At 45.0% G+C, this 14,085-nt stretch overlaps 1 protein-coding gene across 7 annotated transcripts in view; it reads left to right on the forward strand.

Moving 5' to 3' along the window:
• Positions 1-14,085, forward strand: part of RALY (RALY heterogeneous nuclear ribonucleoprotein) — a 92,434-nt gene continuing 78,349 nt past the window's right edge. For 4 of the 7 annotated variants that reach the window (XM_017878528.1, XM_017878484.1, XM_017878535.1 and 1 more), the window contains exon 1: positions 1-194. The gene's annotated coding sequence lies outside the window, so the exon portion shown is untranslated. The remainder of the gene's footprint in view (positions 195-14,085) is intronic. The other 3 variants (XM_017878488.1, XM_017878497.1, XM_017878507.1) reach the window with 1 other exon arrangement.

Genomic DNA, 14,085 nt, shown 5'->3' on the forward strand with positions numbered 1-14,085 from the left:
GCTGAGGGGGCGGTAGCGGCGGCGGAGGCGGCGGCGGCGGCGGCGACGACGACGACGACGACGACGACTCCCCCGCGCGTGTGCCCAGCCTCCTCCCGCCGCAGCTGCCCTTTTCCTCCCTCCCTTACGTCCCCGAGTGCGACAGTACCGCCTCCTTCCCAGCCGCGCGGCTTCCTCCAGACCTCTCGGCGCGGGTGAGTGGGGGCTGCGGGCGTCTCCTTAGGGGTGCGGGGAGGGTGTGTGCTTTGTACCTTTCCGTTCACTCACTTCTTCAGGCAGGCCGCTGCCTATATTTAGAAACTCTTATTTCTGCCCTTCGGGGAGTTCCCGGGAGCCCGAGTAACTCTAGGCCCCCTCCGCCGCTCCTTTCTCCCACTGGGACCCGCCGCCCCGGGTCGCCGGCCCCAGCCCTCTGCGCCCGGTCCCGCTCCCGGCCGCCCTGGCGTTCCCTGCCTGCTCCTTTCCCGCGGGCCAAGTCCGGGCCAGTAGTTGGCTGGGTGGGCCCGCGCCCGCTCGGAAGTTGGAGTCTTTTGTGCTCGTGCCCCGCCCCGCCCGACGAGGGGCGGAGGGAGGGGGAACGGAGGCAGCTCCAGGGAGGCCTCGGGCGGGCCCGGCCGCGGCTGCTTCCGGCTCTCCTCCCCGGGCTGGGTCTACGGGCTCCCGGAGGCGCCCAGAGCTGACCCTGCCTCGGCTCCCGCCTCTTCTGGGCTGTTCGCACGCCTTGGGGTCGGAGAGAAACAACAACGGGCCCTCCAACTGGGGCCGTATCCGCGTTTTCCTCAGCCCCCTTGGCGGCCGAGCCTTAGTTTGCCTCTCGGTGACATGGGGGGAAAGGGAAACCCGCCTCGCGGGGTGTTCATGGATTCAGGGAGGGAACTAATATGTGAAAGAAGTGGTTAACACCAACAGGGAGCATTTAATGAGACTTCACCCGGGAACTTCCCAAGCCTTATTTTATTTAATGCTCACAACGGCCTTCTGGTTTATCCTCATTTACAGAAGCAGAAATCAAGGCACAGAGGGGTCAGGTAATTTTCTCCGAGTCACAGTAGCCACAGAAGTGCAAAGGAGCGGTGCCAGTACCTGTTATTTATTAATATTTCCTGGTGTGAACATATATTATCTCTTAGTGCAGAGGGCATTTTTACCTAGCCTTGGGTCACACCATTTAATTAGGGATATAACTGGGTTTTCCCTGACTTCTGGGCCGTTGTCCAGTATACTATGGATGAAATTCCATTCTGGGGTTACCATAGCTCCAAAGGAAAAGGTTTGGATGAATTCCTTGCTGGAGTTGCGACAATTAGAAGTTGATGGATGCAGACTCCAGGACTCAAACACAACTCAGATTCCCGGGGGTTTTGGCTCAAGGAAGGTTTGAGATTGTAAACGGTGGGATCCACCCTTTAGTTTGTGTGTAGCGTGTTCCTCCTCCCAGACCTTGCAGGTTCTCTATGTTTAGATTTATCAGTCCTAGTTTGATGGGGGTTAGGGGGAATCGCTCAAGTCATCTGCTTTCAAACAAATATTTCTCCTATTTTCAGATAAGGCCCAGAGTGGTTAAAGTGAACTAAAATTAACTTTGGCAAATGTTCCAGTTTTTCAATGTGATCCGGTTTGAGGGAGTGTCTAAAAATCAGGCAAGGGAGTTTCTGGGCCAGGTCTTGAGGAGTCTCTTGATGTTCACATTAGTTCTTTGGAGTCTGGTAGGTCTGTGGTGCCTGGCCAGGATTCTGGATTTAGGAGTCCTATGTAGGAGTTGAAAGGGGTCTTACAGACCATCTGGTCCACCTTTTTCCATACCTGCCTTTCCCTGCTTCCCTGCTAACTGAACCTTGGAAAGGGGAAGTAAGTTGTCTGAATTCAGACTGCCTTGTCAGAGTGAGAACTGAAATTCCCAGTCTTACTCCTAATCCAGTAATACTTTTATTTCTCCCATACCTTGCCACTTCTTAAAAGGGCACGAAATCACTTATTCAGGTCTTAAGGTCAGGAATCCTGAGTAATTGGAAATCCCAAGGAAGTTTTATAGTCCCCACTACTTTCTGTGCCTTATGGTTAGTATTAAGAGGAGGCCAGGTTTAAGCACAGGTGTACTAGTTCTCACAAGTCACCACTTCGGTTTTATGTGTTTATGGCTTATATACTTTTCCATAACCATTATGTGGTTTAATTTCTAATCCATTTCTGTGAGGGAGTTTGTAGAGCTTGATTTATGTCTCTTTTACTGTGAGGGAATGGAGACATAGCATAGCACTTGCCTTAGATGACAGAATGAGTAAGTAGTGAGGACAAAACACCTCTCTGAAGCAGAGGATTTGATTTGGCATCATAAACTGAGCCACTCGTGGCTCTCTGAGCCTCAGTTTCCTTATATGTAAACTCTCATAGGATTGTTGTGGGGATTATTAAAAAAAAGGCTGTGAAAGTGCTTTATAGTGGCAGTAGTAATAGCTAAATTTATTAAGTACTTAACGTGTGCCACCAGCCAATGGACTGAGGACTTTATGGACGATATTACTTAATTTTCAGAGCAACCTGTGAATTAAGTACTATTATTATCCCTGTTTTATAGAAGAAACAGGCTTAGAGAGGTTACATTACCTGCCTCAGGGTCATGTAACTGGTAAGTGGCCAAGGCAGTATTCAGACTGCAGACAGTATAACCTTAAAACTGGCATGCTTTTTAAAAAAAAATTGTGGTAAAAAATATATAACATAAAATTAACCATTTAACCATTTCAAAGTGTACGTTATGTGACATTAAGTACATTCACATGGTTATGCAACCATCATCACTGTCCATTATCTTCCCCAACTGAAATTCTGTACCCATTAAACTAACTCCCCATTCCCTCCTCCCTCCAGCCTCCTGAAAACTATCATTCTACTTTCTATGAATTTGACTACTCTAGGAACCTCATGTAAGTGGAATCATGCAATATTTGTCCTTTTGTGACTGCAAAGCTGGCACACTTAATGTCTTCTTTAGTCTCAGCGTGCATTGTAAATGCAAAATATTAGTCCTCGCCTGCAGCAGAGATGTGGCATGCAGCTCCAGAGCAGGAACCCAGGCCTGGTTGTATCTCTGAGTAAGACCTACTTTTCTCCCCCTTAGGTTGAGCTTCCTTATCACTGAAGCCTGTTTTGAATCTCTGCTGGCTCCCTCAGTATCCGCAGAAGAGACCTTATACCCTGTGTTTTTGGAGACGGAGTCTGACTCCGTCGCCCAGGCTGGATTGCGGTGGCACAATCTTGGCTCCCTGCAACCTCAGCCTGCTGGGTTCAAGGGATTCTCTTGCCTCAGCCTCCCGAGTAGCTGGAACTACAGGCTTGCACCACCACGCCTGGGTAATTTTTATATTTTTAATAGAGATGGGGTTTTACCATGTTAGCTAGGCTGGCTTCGAACTCCTGAATCTCAGGTGATCCCCCTGTCTTGGCCTTCCAAAGTGCTGGGATTACAGGTGTGAGCCACCACACCAAGCTATTACACCCTTAAAATAGAACCTAGATAACTTCCCAGCCTCACCTTGTTTGCAGCTGCCTTTCTGACAGTCTAGGGTTTGGGGATATGGGGCTGCAATTATCAGGAATAACAGTGCAGTGACAGCAGCTTGGATCAAAACTACTCAGGATGATTAAGTAGATCACCTTTATGAAATGTTCCCTCTTTCGTCCCCCTCTTTCCATAAAGACACACAGGAGGGATTAGCTTTTGGGTTCTTAGAGGATGTTTATGGATCCTCACTGCTTGCAGTTGGTTAAGATGAAGTTAGATGCTGCATATAGCCTGTCAAAATGTCCTTTGACCATTTTTTGTGTTGGTGTATTTAGGGGAGTGGGCTTTTTATGTTTATGAAGATGGTTGGAATTTTGTCCTGATAACAACTGGGGGTTGGGAGAGGTGGTGTCTCAGAGATGGGTAATGTGTGTCTGGTCATGTCACACTCTCCTTAAAAATCTGATGGCCCCAACATTGCCTACATATTAAAGTTAAAACAAATGTGACCCATGAGGTCAATGTGTTGAATTTATTGGATAGAATCTTGTAGTTGAGGGACCTTATAGTCATTTAGACCAGCTACTTGGCTGACATTTGAGTTGGTTACTTGTTGAGACTTTCATTGGATACCTCATTTTTGGAAAGTTTTTCATTCACTGAACAATTAGTAAGCATCTGTCAGACCTGGTACTACGCTCAGGGATTTGGGTTCGTATAGCCTAGTGGGAAAGATAGGCAAGGAAACAGGCAGTGTGAGAAGTGTTGTGACAGGGACAGGTACCAGGAGAGCACAGAAAAATGATGCCTAACCCAGCACTGGAAGGTCAGGGAAGGCTTCTTTGGAGGAGAAGTTGGTTAAGCCTAGCCCTCAGGAGAAGAACAGACATAAGCCAGGAAAAGAAGAGATCTGGGGAGTCAGGAAGGAGGCAGAGATAAGACTGCTCTAGGTAGAAGGAACAGCAAGTTTCAAAATGGTGATAATAGGTTAAGACTTTTGGCCATTTACCATATCCATTATGTACTATTCTAAGAATTTAATTTGTATTAACTTATTTCTTCCCATAACCATCCTGAAAGTAAGTACTATTATTATTCCCATTCTGTAGTTGAAGAAACGGGCCAAGAGGGCTAAACAAATTTCTCAGGATTCTTGGGTGGAGCATAATGCTTGAGGTGGGTGGATGTGGCCAGACAGGAGACTTTCAAGGTAGGCAGAGCAGAAGCCAAGTCAGGAAAGGGCCTTCTTGCCTGTGTTGAGGAGTTTGGACTTCATCCCAAGGTGAGGGGGCCATGATTCAATGTGCATTTTGGAAGGATATCTCTGGCTGCCTGTTCAGGAGTGGACTGGAGAGCTAGAGCACTGTGGGCAGAGAGACCAGTTAGGAGGTTGGCAAGAGGTGATGGTGTTTCAAATGAAGGTGGTGGGAGAGCATGTGCAAGAGTGTGTGTAGAAAAAAGATGAAATTGCTGGGCCTGGTGGCTCATGTTTGTAGTCCCAGCAGTTTGGGAGGCCAAAGTGGGTGGATCACCTGAGGTCAGGAGTTTGAGACTAGCCTGGCCAACATGGTGAAACCCCGTCTCTACTAAAAATACAGAAAAAAATTAGCCGGGTGTGGTGGCAGCACCTGTAATCCCACCTACGTGGGAAGCTAAGGCAGGAGAATCACTTGGACCTGGGAAGTGGAGGTTGCAATGAGCTGAGATCGAACCACTGCACTCCAGCCCGGGTGTGAGACTCTGTCTCAAAAAAAAAAAAAAAAAAAAAAAAAAAAAAGGGAAAGAAAAAAGGTGGAATTGAGTCATGAGACAAAGATTATTGGTGTGGAGGGTAAGGAAAGAATCAGGATGACATCCGGTTTCTACCTGGTGCAGTTTTGTAAATGGGTGCTGTTTATTGAGGTGGGGACACAGGAGAAGAAGGAGCACGTAAGGGAGGGGGTAGGGTTTCTTATGCAGGGTCTCCTTACATGTGCTTTTACTTACCTCTAGTTGTGGATTCCAGTTCTTTGTGTCAGATCTGAAAGGGAGAGAGTGAGAGTATGGCACAACTGGTCATGTTCCTGGCTAAACTGGATGATGCGAACATTAGGAAGAGAGGAAATATTCAATCCTAGACATCCGGGCATGGCACAACCTGGAAACTACTTACGTTAAGCCAAGAAAAGCTTACATTTTCTCCAGGCTACGTCCTTTGGCACTGGTCTTTTCATATATTAGTGTATTCCTCTCTAAGTCGAAGCCACTTCTCTGCTTACTCTCTGCTAGGCACTGGGACAACAAAGATGAGTAAAACTTATCCTAAGGAACTCATAATCCAGAAGGGCAGAAATCTCAGTAGCTTGGATACAGCAGTGGCCTGGGGAGAGGGTGGATGGGGCAGGGCAGGGTAGGACAGGATGGAGAGGGACCCGGAAGGGTTTTTATTAGGGATAGGAGTCAGGAGACCCCACTGTGTGCGCCAGTCTTTTTCTCAGGTGGCAGGTGTCTAGGTTTATTCATCCAAATAATGACTAGATGACCCACAAGGTCCCTTCTAGCAATTACATTTTAGGATTCTAGGTGGTGGTTTAGATAATATATCTCTAGGAGAGGTATTTTCTTTCTTCCTCTCCCCCTTCTTAGTTTGGCATTGGTGAGGGGGGAATGGGGGTGGAGATAGCAAGGTTTTCACTTGAGTGTCTTGGTCTTATCCAGTTTTGGCTTCATGCATAAAATGTATAGCTGGAAGGGAGAAAATGACAGCCGTTAACCTGCTTGTCCTGCAACTTCCCCCTGGATACTGTAAGGATAGTTTCAGACCTGTGCTCAGGATGCAGCTCACAGACCCTTAGGAATAGAGACAGTGTGCAGTGGAATAAATAGGAAGTCTCGTCACTAGCCTGAGCATCGTTTGGTCAATGTGTGGGCTGGACTAAGGCCCTTTTTATAGCCTTGTTTCCTCATAAAATCATCTGGGGAGTCCCTGAAATTCTGTAAAGGTCCAAAAAGTGGGGTGGGGAGGTGGGGTCAGAAAAGTGCTGGAGGTCCCTCTCTCACTTCTCCCCTCTCTTCGAATGAATAAGTAGAAGCAGGTATCTGGCCAAGTATTAATGTTTATCATCTTTTGTTTCCACAGCCTTGCCTTAATTTTCTCAGTGTTAGCGTCTTCTGTCATTTCATAATGGCTTTCATGGTAATCAATGTCCTGTACCTCCTGGGAGGAAGGAAGGAAAGATGGGATATTGTCCCTGGGCTCTAGTCTCCATCTCCAGAAGAACCATTTAAGACACCCACTGCCCCCTGTTCTTTATTCTGGGGTTGGGATAGGGGGTTGTGGCTGAATACTTGGGTTTCCTAGAGGGTACATACTTGAGTTTCCCAGGGAGTGCTCTACTAACTAAAGTGCAAATCTGGCTATCTTCCCAACACACCAGTGAGTTTGGGGAAAACAGCCGTCAGTGGGCTTTTGATGCTTACCAAACCCATGTTGATTGTAGGTATCTAATAGTCTCTGGGATCTCTGTCTTCCTGTCTGTGAAACAAGGGAATTGGACTAGATAATCTTAAGTGATATTTCTACCTTTTTACAGTTTTGTGGAAATGGCTTGAGAATTTCTCTCTGGAAGGAGAAAGGACTTTGCTAAAGTATTGAGAGGATCTCAGAGGGTTAAATTCTGGGTTCACAGACGATACCTTTCAGTATATAAACAGATGGATATTGCTTTTTAGAATAGACAGCTTGCTGAAAAATTGCTTGTGAGATGAATTTATCAAATTGTATGCTGAGTTCCATTATAAACTTGGAGCTGTAGCCTCATGGGACAAACTTGGAGTCTAAGACTATAAAAAAATTACATTTAAATATGTAGCAAACTTTAAAGTCACATAATAAAGGAAAAAAAAAACACTTTAAGATTCTCACGCAGCGGTAGTAATGAAAAAACACTGGACCAGAAACTTGCATTTCTTGAGAGCTTTAGCTTTTGGAGTATATACCCCTACTGGGGTTACCTGCCCCTTGAAGTGCCATCTGTAGAGACTGAATAGTTCTGTTTGTCACTGCTTTATTCCAAGTAAATATTTTCTTTTAGAATGCCAGATTTAGAAGCTTAATGTTATTGGCCAGATTTTCTTCATTTCCAGAAGCATTTATCTGGTATTTAGCTGTCTCCTGTTTGTTTATTTTATTAAGGATTTTAATAAGCTTAGTTAATGGTACTGTTTACATGGTGTCTGTTGATCTTTTTGTCTAGTTTCCTTTGAAATTATTTGTGTTAGTGAAAGCAAGCCCAGCAGTAGATTTAAAAGGGTCATTTCCATAACTTCATTTATCTAGATCTGGGTTTTCTTTGTAAGAGATATTACCACACTATACTGAGAAGTCAAATGTTACCTTTTTTTTTGAGACAGAGTCTTGCTCTGTCACCCAAGCTGGAGTGCAGTGGTATGATCTCGGCTCACTGCAAGCTCCTCCTCCTGGGTTCACGCCATTCTCCTGCCTTAGCCTCCCGAGTAGCTGGGACTGTAGGCGCCCGCCACCACGCCTGGCTAATTTTTTGTGTTTTTAGTAGAGACGGGGTTTCACAGTGTTTGCCAGGATGGTCTCAATCTCCTGACCTCGTAATCTGCCCGCCTGTGCCTCCCAAGGTGTTGGGATTACAGGTGTGAGCCACCGCGCCCAGCCATGTTATTTCCTTTTTATCCAGAACATTAATTTAAGGCTTTGGAATTTTGTTCTTGCGGATACCTGTAAGGTGGTACTGAGGAATGGTGTTGCTGCCAGTGTAATAATGAGGGCTGTGCGTGACTCAGTTGAACACAAGAATAACTTCTCGGCCAGGCTCGGTGTCTCAAGCCTGTAATCCCGGCACTTTGGGAGGCCGAGACGGGCGGATCACGAGGTCAGGAGATCGAGACCATCCTGGCTAACATGTTGAAACCCCGTCTCTACTAAAAATACAAAAAACTAGCTGGGCGAGGTGGCAGGTGCCTGTAGTCCCAGCTACTCGGGAGGCTGAGGGAGGAGAATGGCGTAAACCCGGGAGGCAGAGCTTGCAGTGAGCTGAGATCCGGCCACTGCATTCCAGCCTGGGCGACAGAGCGAGACTTCCATCTCAAAAAAAAAAAAAAAGAATAACTTCTCTTCAGACTTTTAAAGATTCACCCTAAATTGATTCTTACACCAATTAAAATCAACCCTTCCTCAAATTAGGGTTCAGAGGAAGTTACTTAGTTGCTGTGGCATGATTATTTATGCTTGGGAGTCCCAACAGCCTTCCATCCCTAATCTCAACCATTCGTTCCAGGAATTTGGAGTACCCCCTATGTGTTCTCCTTGTGGAGAACATAAAAACCAACAAGACATAATTCCTGTCCACAAATTACTTTGAGTCTTGAGAGGAAGACAGAGAAGTAATTCAAATCCAGCCTGCTGCCCTGGCTGGTATATTTGGATTGAGAGTTCAAACGGAAAATAACCATAATTGATGGCTACGTCAGTAGACAAGGAGACCAGTTTGATAATCTGACTTCCAGTGTGTAGACTTTTTTTTTTTTTTTTTGGCATTCCCTTCTCTCCCTTCTGTTTTTTACAGATATTTATCCTCCGCTGCTAAGGTGTCCAACACCCAGTGTGTAAAGTCAGGAATGTTAGAATAGGGGACAACATTGCCCTTCAGGTTTGGGTGGCCAGATACCTGCATCTGGACACCCAAACAGTTCTCTGGCTGGCTTCAAGAAGATTTGGTATTGTTTTGCTTCTTATGAAGAAATGAAGAAAATTAAGTTTCATACTGAATTATTTTAAGTTTTATTACACTCTATTTTGAAATAAAATTGCTCTGTTTTGTATGCAAGTGGAGTTATCTGAGGTGTGGTTTCTGGCATTCGATCAGTCTGTGGTTTAATAATTGTGATTATATTGTAGTTTGTGAAGCCCATTGCCACTGCCTCTGCTAGCCGCCTTTGAACACTTTGCAGCAAGGAGCCCTAGCAAATGGAAATGGTGGGCACATTGAGGCTCTCCTGGTTTTGAAGGGCTCATCCCTCTTTCCTACCCTTCAGAGAGAAATGTTACTTGGGATGCTGTGTTGTGCTCCCTATTTCTTCCAACAATTTAGCATTGCCTGTGGGGTCTGGAATAATAAGGCCATGTAAACTGGAGATGTCATCTCTCACTCTGAAGTTCCATTTTCTCGTCTATGAAGTGCGGTTAATACTTCATATCTTGCCTTCCTCACAATGTTATTGTGAGGAGCAAATTAGAACATTGTAAAATCACGAGACAATTTATATGTGAAGAATCCATTAATCATTTGTCAGAGGTGAAAGGTAAGTGGCAGAATTTTCCATAGGAGGGGAGATCGATCTCTTTGTAGGGAGCAGGGAGAGTGATCTCAGCTGGTCTCTGGGATTGGGAAAAGGTGTGATGAAAGCATTTGGACAGGGGCAATGATGAAGCAAAAGACTAGAGGTGAACTGTGTAGCGGGAACAGTGAGTGAGTGTTCTCTAACCTCATACTCGAAGTCCTAGGTTAGGCATATGTTTAGCTTTAGTAAATACGCCACAGTTTTAAAAGGCCTGCCAGATTACATGGTTAGCGATGAGAAAATTGCTGCTGTTCTGTGTCCTTGTAAATGCTTGGGATTAGCTGTCTTTTTCATTTGAAGCCATTCTGGTTAGTATAGATGTGAATTTTAAGAACCATAATATGAATTCTCACATAGCAAGTACCATAAAGGGGTACAGTGATTGGGAAGGTCAGAAGGGGAAGAGATTGCTTCCTTTGTACATGGAGGAGGGGCAGAGGGGGAGTTCCCAAGGAACATTTGTGGACCAGTGAGTATTTGTGCTGGACCTTGCAGGATAAGGATAATGACCATCTGTTGTCCAGGACCATTTTAATTTCTAATATTCTGTCTGGTTGTACTTACAGATTATGAAATACCAGTATTGCCATGTCTGTACTGTATCTCCCATACTGCTTAGAAGCAACAGCCAGGTATCTTTTCCTCAACTGATGTACTTCCCTTCCCCCCTTTTCCAGAAAGAATGTTCACAGGTGATTAGGCTGCAGAAATAGAGAACATTCTGTGCAATGGGGACAACTTGAGTAGAGGCACAGATGAATGACTAGACTGAGTAGCATCCATATTTCTGCTAATGAGCAGGTGGTGGAAGTGTCCCACACTTTGGAGATGGGTGATACCTTCTCATAGCCTCTCAGAGCAGAGCAAGGTCATGTGGTTATGAAGCCAGTTTGTATTTAAACTGGATAAAAGGATGAGAATGATCTCTTTGCTTATAATTACATCATTTCAGGAAGGAAATTAATCCAGTAAACAGTCATACTTGAAGTATATCAAAAGAGAGTTTTTCTTCTTAAAATTGTTGGGGAGGGAAGGGAATACTGAAACCTACAGAACTTAATCTCTCAGAGCTCATCTATTACTTGTATATTTGCTCAGGGAAAAAATTGCCATTTCTTTGTCAGCTTTTATCCTGCCAGTGGACCCTAGCTGGGTGTTTATTTTGTGTAGTTTTACCAAATCACTTTGAAGGTTGGCATGAACATTGATCATGTCTTAGAGCCTTTCTTTGTTCTGTCAGCAAATATTAGAAAATGTACCTTAAATTACTTGGTTGGGGAAAATAAGGTGGCGCTGCCTGCTTCCAGAGAACAGCACTTTCATGTTAAACATTAGTCAGCTTCTGATCCTGTGTCAGGTCATGGGGTGTTTGTCAAGATAGACATGGTGCTAGAGCTGCCACTAGGGACTTTCACTAGAGAATTTCTAGGCCCCCTGTCGAGGAGACTAGTTGAGTAGTTGATTTAAAAATCTGATGGGCCGGGCACAGTGGCTCACAGCCTGTAATCCCAACACTTTGGGAGGCCGAGGGAGGCAGATCATGAGATAAGGTCATGAGGTAAGGAGATCGAGACCATCCTGGCCAACATGGTGAAACCCCATCTTTACTAAAAATACCAAAATTAGCTGGGCGTGGTGGCGCCTGCCTGTAATCCCAGCTACTCGGGAGGCCGAGACAGGAGAATCACTTGAACCAGGGAGGTGGAGGTTGCAGTGAGCTGAGATCCGGCCACTGCACTCCAGCCTGGGCGACAGAGCAAGACTCCGTCTCAAAAAAAAAAAAAAAAAAAAAATCTGACCTGGGTTTTAAATGTTAGCGCAGCCTTGCATATTAGTGATATTAATTGGGTGTCCACTGTGTTGAGATACTGTACTTAATACCTTGTGTTTATACTAATACAGCTCATATTTACTGAAGGTTACTATGTGTGAAGCGTTTTATATATATAAAATATTATTTAATTCTCACCTCAAACCTAAGAAGTAGGTTGTGTTGATCGTGATCATGCAGTTAGGAAATCGAGACAGAGGGAGGTTAAGAGATATGCCGTGGTCGGCCGGGCGTGGTGGCTCACGCCTGTAATCCCAGCACTTCGGAAGGCTGAGGCGGGTGGATCATGAGGTCAGGAGATTGAGACCACTGTGAAACACCATCTCTACTAAAAATACAAAAAGTTAGCTGGGCGTGGTGGTGGGCGCCTGTAGTCCCAGCTACTCGGGAGGCTGAGGCAGGAGAATGGCGTGAACCCGGGAGGCGGAGCTTGCAGTGAGCCGAGATCACACTGCTGCACTCCAGCCTGGGGCGACAGAGCGAGACTCTGTCTCAGAAAAAAAAAAAAAAAAAAATGCTGTGGTCACGCTGCTGATAGATGGAGTTGCTAGGATTGAAACCTAACCAATTCCTCTTTATTTTTAATATGGAAAATTTCAAATATATACAAAGTTGAATAGGTTAATAAAATATGATTTATCCATCACTTGACTTCAACAGTTAGCAGTTCATGGTCAGTCTTGTTTCATTTATACCCCTATCTACTTTTTTTCATTCTGTGCTTTGAAGAAAATCTCAGCTATCATATTTTGTCTTTAAATATTTCACAGTGTGTCTCTAAAAGATGACTTCTAAAAACAATTGTAATGCCATTACCATCTTTATAAAGTTTAACAGTACCTTAATAAAATAAAAATCCACATGATTGTGTTCAAATGTTCGATTGTTTTGTAAATGTCACAACCTTATTTTGATAGTTTGATTCAGGATTCATATAAAGTCTACACATGGTTCTTAAGTCTTTTAAGTCTCATATAACTTATATGTTCCCTTCTACAGTCACGCTTTGCATAGAGATGTTTCAGTCAATGATGGGCTGCAGATATGACAGTGGTCTAGTATGATTGTAATATTTTTTTTTTACTGTACCCATTGTATGTTCTAGGTGCACAAATACTTACCATTGTGTTACAGTTGCCTACAGTATTCAACACAGTAATATGTTGTATAGGTTTGTAGCCTAGAAGCAACTCTATACAGCGTATACTATGTAGTCTAGGTGTGCAGTAGGCTATACCACCCAGGACTGTGTAAGTGCACACTGGTGTTTGCACAAGGACGAAATCGCCTAATGATGCATTTCTCAGAATGTATCCCCGTTGCTAAGTGATGCATGACTGTAGTTATCCCCCATTTATTTGTTGAAGAAGCTGGGTGTTTTTTTCTATAGATTTTTCCTAAAATGTTCTGGATTTTGCTCATTGCATTCCTATGGTGTGTTTTCTGTATTTCTTTGTCCTCTGTATTTCCTGTCAATTGTTGGTTAAGGACAATATCTCTTTTTTTTTGAGATAGAGTCTCGCTCTGTCACCCAGGCTGGAATGCAGTGGTGTGATTTCAGCTCACTGCAAGCTCCGCCTTCCAGGTTTACGCCATTCTCCTGCCTCAGCCTCCTGAGTAGCTGGGACTACAGGTGCCCGCCACCACACTTGGCTAATTTTTTGTATTTTTACTAGAGACGGGATTTCACCATGTTAGCCAGGATGGTCTCAATCTCCTGACTTCGTGATTCGTCCACCTCGGCCTCCCAAAGTGTTGGGATTACAGGCGTGAGCCACCACACCCGGCCAGAACAATATCTCTTAACCCTCATGACAACCCTACAAAAATAGGTATTGTTCTTATTTTGTAGGTCAGAAAACAGACTGAGAGAGGTTGGGTGGCTTGTCCAAAGCCACACCTGGATTTGAACACAGGCCTACCTGTCTGCAAAGCTTTTGTTCCTTCATCACTAAACCACTCTCTGACCTTAGGCAAATCATTTTAAGTTCTCTGGGTCAGCCAGGTACACCTGTAATCCCAGGACTTTGGGAGGCCAAGGCGGGCGGATCATGAGGTCACGAGATCGAGACCATCCTGGCCAACATGGTGAAAGCCCATCTCTACTAAAAATACAAAAAATTAGCTGGGCATGGTGGCATCCGCCTGTAGTCCCAGCTACTCAGGAGGCTGAGGCAGGAGAGTTGCTTAAACCCAGGAGGCGGAGGTTGCAGTGAGCTGAGATCACGCCACTGCACTCCAGCCTTGGTGACAGAGCGAGACTCCGTCTCAAAAAACAAAACAAAACAAAAGCCAGGTGCAGTGGCTCACACCTGTAATCCCAGCACTTTGGGAGGCCAAGGAGGGTGGATCACCTGAGGTCAGGAGTTTGAGACCAGCCTGACCAATATGGTGAAACCCC

This window comes from Rhinopithecus bieti, unplaced genomic scaffold (assembly GCF_001698545.2).
Source record: "Rhinopithecus bieti isolate Rb0 unplaced genomic scaffold, ASM169854v2 scaffold_65, whole genome shotgun sequence".
NCBI lineage: Eukaryota > Metazoa > Chordata > Mammalia > Primates > Cercopithecidae > Rhinopithecus > Rhinopithecus bieti.